Raw genomic sequence first — 7717 nt, 5'->3', positions numbered from 1 at the left:
CCATCGGTGCAAACAGTGAGTCATATTTTGTTGCTTCAGTTTCCACTACCATCATAGAGCTATTTTCTGCATCTGGTTCCCCTTGTAATTCACTGGAGGAGTCTCCCCAAGTAGAAAGAGCTTGCTTTACAACATTGTCAGCTGTACTTTTTCGACTGAATCGTTTGTCAGGAACCAGGTTTATTTTTTATGCTTTGTCATAGTTTTGCTTGTATTGCTCCTGTTTCAGAAGTTGGCAGTCTTTGATGAAATGCCCTGGCTTTCCGCACGTGTGATAAAGATCATTGTTCCTTGCCTTACTTGAACTACCCCTCTTTGGTATACCACATTTCTTCGAACCATCTTTTGAAACATTTTAGTAAGATAGGCCATATCACTATCTTCTTCACTTGAGTCATTGTTTTCAGCTTGAGCACTAGGTTCTTTTCCTTCTTTGGCTCTCTCCTTTCACTGTGTTTCTTTCTTTTCATCTCATATGTCTTCAGATTTCCAATCAGCTCATCCATGGTTAGAGTTTGTAAATCTTTTGCTTCAGTGATGGCATTCACCTTACTCTCCCAAGAGCCAGGTAGAACACTGAGAATCTTCCATACAAGCTTGTTTCTGGGAATAACATCTCCAAGTGAATGAAGCTCATTTATGATGGATGTGAATCTAGTATGCATATCTTGTATAGACTCATCATCCTTCATCCTGAAGAGCTCATACTCAGGGGTGAGCATGTCAATCTTGGATTGTTTAACCTGAGTAGTTCCTTCGTGTGCGGTTTGCAATGCTTCCCATATTTCCTTGGCAGAATCACAATTGGAGATTCTGTTGTACTCATCAGGTCCTATACCACATACCAAAATTTTCTTGGCACGATAGTTCTTTTCTACAACTTTTCTGTCAATATCACTGTACTCTTTCCTGTCTTTCGGCACCATTGGTCCAGTTTCTCCAAAATTCTTCATAGGAACATGTGGACCATCACAAATGATGTCCCACAGCTCTGAGTCTTCTGCCATTATAAAATCATGCATACGAGTCTTCCATCAGCCGTAGTACAGACCATTGAATCTAGGAGGTCTGTAGGTTGAATGTCCTTCCTCAAAGTCAGGTGGAGCAGCCATTGAGATCCTTTTTAGGTATTAACCTTTTAGAAAGAACCTGCTCTGATACCAATTGTTAGTTTATATGAATCCACCACACTATAGAGTACCTAGTCCTCTATGAGTTTCCACTGAAAATACTAATGAAGTAGTAAGTAAATGAGACACGGGATTTTTACGTGGAAAAATCCCACTCAAGGGGACAAAAACCACGACCTACACTTGTAGGCTTTCAACTTCACTAACTTGCAATCACATTATTACAAGCCACTTTGTAATGACTTTATTACAAAGACTTCAACTCAACTGACTTATGATACACTTACCACAAGCCACTTTGTCACACACTAGTTACAAAGACTTTAACTTATGACTAACTCTCTTCACAATATAAACTCAGAAGGTTTATGATTTTGGGTTTCCTTAAACACAGCTTCTTAGAAAGAAAGATAGGAGTTACAAAGAAGAACAAATAACAAGATTACAACTCAACTACGGATACACATAGACTCATTGTGGAACTGATCCTTAGTGGAGTTGTCTTCTTGTTCTTGATACACTTGTGACTTCAATGCTGTATCAACTCTTTATTGCCGGTTGTTTCATGTGTTACCGCTCCATTTTCCCCATTTCTGCATCTTATTATCTTGTTCAGCGATATTATGTATTATCGGGTCGGGTTTTGGTTAATTTCAGGATTCGTGTTATAATTTGATTACTTTTGAGTGGGCTGTTCCCTTAGCTTATTTTAATGGTTATATACTGATTTTGGTTAGATTTGGAGCATTCGGAGGCCGATTCGAGAGGCAAAGGCATCACGGGCTAGAGGTTTGACCGGATAGAGATGAGTAATGATTGTAAATATTGTCCTGAGGGTTGGAAATCCCGAATTTCACATTGTTGTGCTACTTTGAGGTGACACACACGCTAGATGACGAGCGTGAGGTCATGCACCATTGGGAATCGTGACTTAGTCCGTCCCGTATGACTGTTAACGACGTATTTGATTGAAAATTGTTTGCTATCATCATGTTTTGGGCTGAATGCATAAGGGATTTTACTACTATTCCTCACTGTTTTGACTTCGTAATTGTACTCAGTTATGTTATATTCTACTATTTTCATAACTCAGCCATCTTTATTTGTTTTTGATATTTTAAATGATATTTTGGGCTGAGATCATGTTTTACTGTTGCCCGAGTAGCTTATGAGTTTCTGACTGAGTAAGGCTGACGACTTGTGTTGTGAGGATACTTTTGGATGGGCTGTGCGTCGCAGCAATGATATATTGATTCTTGATTATGAGGCTGAGGTCCTGATTTGTTACGCCACGAGGTGGCTTGTTATAAGGTCGAGTGCTTGTTTGATTATGCTACGAGATGACTTGATATCGTGCTTGGGCTGTTAGGGGCCCCACCCGGAGTCTGTGCACCCCAGTGAGCGCGGGTACCCAGTGTGAGATGTGATATAGCCCGAGGGGCTGATGTTGTTCTATGTTATTGCTCGAGGGGCTGATATGAGTGATTGTGAGATAGCTCGAGGGGCTGATTCTGTTTGTATTTTGCCCGAGGGGTTGATTTTATGTGTCTATCTTTTATCACTACTTTTCATTCACTCGTTTAACTGCTAAAAGTTATTTTACAGAGGTTTTTATTGAACTAAGGTGTTTCTATGAGTTTTTACTGATTATTGCCTTGTTCTGGTTTTACACTGCCTCTTTGTAGCATTTTGCTATATTTTACGTGTTTTCTTATTGCTCAGCTGCCATTACTTTTATTACTCACTGAGTTGGCATACTCACATTACTCTCTGCACACTGTGTGCAGATTCAGGAGCCTCGAGTCCCACTAGCGAGGGCTGATTGCTTCCAGCAGGCTGTTCGGAGTTCACTAGGTAGCTGCTCGGCATTCGCAGCTAAGTGTTTCTCCCTCTTATCTTACTTTCCTTTGTACTAGTTCTGTAATAGACTGTGTAGTGTCTTTCATACTCTTAGACAGATTGTTAGATGCTCATGACTGGTGACACACCGATGTCGGGCTGTGTTTGTTTCCGCACTTGTTCTATTTCACTTTATTTTGGAATTTATCACTTATTAATGACTTAATTATGAATTATATAACTGTTAATTGGTATTGGGGGTTTGTGTCAGTTGGCCTTGTTTAACGATAGGCGCCATCACGATTGAATCCGGTTTAGGGTCTTGACACTTTAATGCTTAAGAGAATATCACTAAATGCTCAAGTAAATATCTTGTTCCTTGCACCATGTTGTTATACTACCAAAGACATCCCAAGGATGATGTCAGTTCATGGTTAGTACATGCCTCTTCCCAATGGGAAATGATTGCTACATTGTCTGCTGCACTGTTGCGTGTACAGTTGCAGGCAGGTACTTTCTATAGTGGTTTTCCAGCTGTATAGTTGACTTATACATCTGTCAGAGAACATCTAGGGATCAGGTCTCTATCTTGTTCCTCTTTTCTCTTTATTTGCAGCAATTCACATTGGATGGAGTTTAGGCTGGACTTCGTTCATTTGAAAAGTGTACCAAGTGTGTCAGGTTCCCTATCTAGTTCTTGACAGTAAGTTTGTTAGATTATCATAACATAAGGCAAAGACATTGAAAGCCCATCACTTACTCTCTCTCTCTCTCTCACACACACACACACAAATAAAACTATTATCTCTCTAATTGTACCATCATATATTTCTCTGAATCAATTCCACCAACAACCATTAAAAAGCTTCAACTATTGACAAATCCATCGACATTATCTCTGGAATTGTAGGTAGAGGGGTCTGCCATTGACATAGCATTAAAAAGCTTCAAAACTTTGAATTAGATATTCGATTTATTTGTTTGTTTCTAATTTTTTTGTATAGGGTGTTCTTGAATACGATTGAAAATATCCTTTAGAGTTTATATCTCAATTTTAAGAGAGATTGGTTAAGTTTAAAGTTGGTTTAAGTTGAATATCATAATAAAACTCGAGGAAGATGAAGTTTCGGAGTTGTATTACGATTGTATGTTCAATGTATCATAATTGTATCTGATTTGTATTTGATACATCAATACCTAAGACAATTTTAATACAATACTAATACTATTAAAATTCAATATTGTATTATAATTTAAGTTTAGAGTTAGTTCTAGGTGGATGTTTTAAATTGAAACTTCAAAAAGATGAAGATCAAAGTTGTATCATTGTATCACAATTATATCACAATTTGTACCTAAAACAATACATGATACAATACTTATACAAGTATAATACAATATTATTTCAGTTTAAGTTTAGAGTCGGTTTTAAGTTGTATTATAATTGTATCATAATTGTAAGAATTCTTTCAAGATTGTATAAAATTTATATCTGAATTATGAGCAGTTGTGAGATCGTGACAAATTTCACAGTTTATATCACAAATATATGATAATTATATATTAATTTATTAGTATTATATCAGGTATTATTTTGGATATTAATGTACCATCTACAAGTTATATACAATTGTGATACAAGTATGATACAATTATGTTTTACGTATTGATGTATCTGATATAATTTAAATACAATTATGATACATTTATCATACAATTCCTAAATATTTCTTCATTTTCAGTGTTGTCTGGTCTCCCAGCAAAAGAACGATGTAATTGATGATTTAATAATATAAAATTATTGGAAATGGTGGGAAGAGAGAAGAAGGAGATTATATGGGCTTAGATTAAGGAATTTTATTGTAAAAAAAGGAGAGAGAAAAGGAGAGGAAAAAAAGAAAGTATATAATTGAATCCTTCAATTGAAGGCTGTCACGAACTTAAAACCAACTCGGTCGTGATGGCACCTATCGTGAAACTAGGCCAGCCGACACAACACCCGAATTAACCATTTAATCAATAAAAGTCATTTTTAAGTCTTTATTTAATCAAATATTTCATAATGAAAGTCTAAATGAACAGTGCAGAATAAATACACAAGCCCGACATCGGGGGTGTCACAAGTCACGAGAATTTACTAAGGTCTGAATACAACGAAAAGTCTAAAAAATGTACTAAATACAGTTTAATGAAAAACAAGAGGAAAAAGCAGTGCTGCAGACGTCAGACAGCTACCTTGCTAACTCTGATGACTCTGCTACTGAGCAATCAACACCCACTACCAGGTACAGAAATACCTGAATCTGCACACAAGGTGCAAGGAGTAATGTAAGTACTCCAACTCAATAAGTAATAAAGGTAAATGAAAGCTGAGCAGTAAGAAAACATGTAAGCCACGTCAAATGCTACGACAAATGCAGGATATTTCCAACACAGTATAGAAATCATTTACTCCGTAAATCATGCTCAGTTTCGGTAAAACCTTTTTAAACATTTTCAATAGTTTCAAACGTGTGATAAAATAGTGAGTAAACATGATAGAAACGCAAACAGGCCCTCGGGCAAAACATGTACCATAAACCACCCCTCGGGCATAATATCAACAGAACCATCCCCTCGGGCTACCACACAATCACTCATAATTAGCCCATCGGGCATAACATAAATCAAGAACCGCCCCTCGGGCAATAACATGGAACAACATCAGCACCTCGGGCTATATCACATCTCACACTGGGTACCCGCGCTCACTGGTGGTGTAGAGACTCTGGGAGGGGCCCCTTACAGCCTAAGAGCAATAACAAGCCATCTAATAGCATAATAAACATATCACTCACTCAGGGTACCACACTCGCTAGGGGTGTACAGACTCCGGGAGGGGCCCCTTACGACCCAAGCGCAATATCAAGCCACCTCGTGGTATAATCAATAGGCTCTCGGCCTCATATCAAGCCACCTTGTGGCGTACAACTCAATCCCTCGACCTCATAATCATGAATCAGCTCAATACCGCTGCGGCACGCAGCCCGATCTCATAATAACCTCACAACACAGGCTCTCGGCCCTATTCAGTACGAAATCTATAAAAGCCACTCAGGCAGAGTAAAATATGATACTCAGCTCAAAATCTCATTTAAGATGTCAAAACAGAGTAAACATGGATGAGTTATAAAAACAGAAGAATATAGCATGACTGAGTACAAGTATAAAGTCAAAACAGTGTGGAATAGTAGTAAAAATCCCATAAGGGTCCAAAACAGTTGGCACGAGGCCCAAATATGGCATTTAGCCCAAAATTGTGATGACCCGGCCGGTCGTCTTAAGAATTAATGCCTCGATCCCCTATTAACTGCTTTCCCCAAGTTTATTTCTACTATTTTGATTTGCCAGAATGTTCGGTTTTGAGTTTCGGAGAGTTTTGGGATACTTAGTCCCTAAATGAGAGCTTAAGTGTTGGAAAGTTGACCGTAGACGGAAAAGTGTGAAGACAGCCTCGGAATGGAAATCCGATTGTTCTGTTAGCTCCGTTGGGTGATTTTGGGGTTAGGAGCATGTTTGGATTGTGTTTTGGAGGTCCGTAGCTAATTTATGCTTGAAATGCCGAAAATTGAATTTTTGAAGTTTTTGGTTCGATATTGAGATGTTGATATGAGGGCCGGAATGGAGTTTCGGAAGTTGGAGTAGATCCGTAGTGTTTAATATGACGTGTGTGCAAAATTTCAGGTCATTCGGATGAGGTTTGATAGAACTTTTGATCGAAAGCGTATTTTGAGAATCTTGGAGTTCTTAGGCTTAAATCCATGGTTAATCTGAGGTTTCGATATTGTTTTAGGTGTTTTAAGGATTTTTACAAGTTTGGATAGTGGTTTGTGACTTCTTGGTGCCTTTGGTTGAGGTCCTAGAAGCCTCGGGATGATTTCGGATGGTTGACGGAAAGATTTTGGAATTTAAATTGCAGCTTCAGCTACTGGTTCTGTCATAACCGCACCTGCGATTTGGGTTCCGTAGGTACGGTGCCGCAGAAGTGGCTCAGTGGCCGCAGAAGCGGAAAATGGGAACTTCCTCAGGAACCGCAGAAGCGGTGCTAATTCCGCAGAAGCGGTACCGCATCTGCGGATTTGGTGTCGAGGTAAGTGGCTTGTCTAACCTTGTGTGGGGGACCTTCCCTTTAGGATATGATATATTTGATAACTTAAATGCCTCGTTTGCGAGGTGACGAGCGCGTACTTGAGCTAGTGGTTGAAAATCCATTTTTTTCCTTAAGTACTTCAATTGAGTTCTTTTTTTTCATGTTTTATTCTACTTGCGAATTTAGCCTGTTGCTAGTTTAGAAAAGTATGTTTAGTTGACTTAATTGCCTATTTTCGTAAACTGCCTTGCATTACGTGAAGCATCTTAGGCTTGAATTAACTGTTTACTTGGTACTGAATTTAGCTTAATTGGGTATTCTTGTGTTGTTGCTGTGTGTTTTTACTTTGGGATTACGGGATGACATCCCAGGAGATCCCCTGTACGTATTTATGATCTGAACTGAGGTGCGGGATACCAAGAGATCCCTGACACGTATATTGAGGATACCAAGAGATCCTTGGGATACCGAGAGATCCCTAGCATATATTGAGGATACCAAGAGATCCCTAGCATATAATTGAGGATACCAAGAGATTCTCGGGATACCAAGAGATCCCCGGCTATCATCCTTGTTATGAGTGGTACTTCCTGGTGTTTGCCTTTATTTCTGTTTCCGT

This window comes from Nicotiana tabacum, chromosome 11 (assembly GCF_000715075.1).
Source record: "Nicotiana tabacum cultivar K326 chromosome 11, ASM71507v2, whole genome shotgun sequence".
Classification (NCBI taxonomy): Eukaryota; Viridiplantae; Streptophyta; class Magnoliopsida; order Solanales; family Solanaceae; genus Nicotiana; species Nicotiana tabacum.
This window is presented reverse-complemented; position numbering follows the sequence as displayed.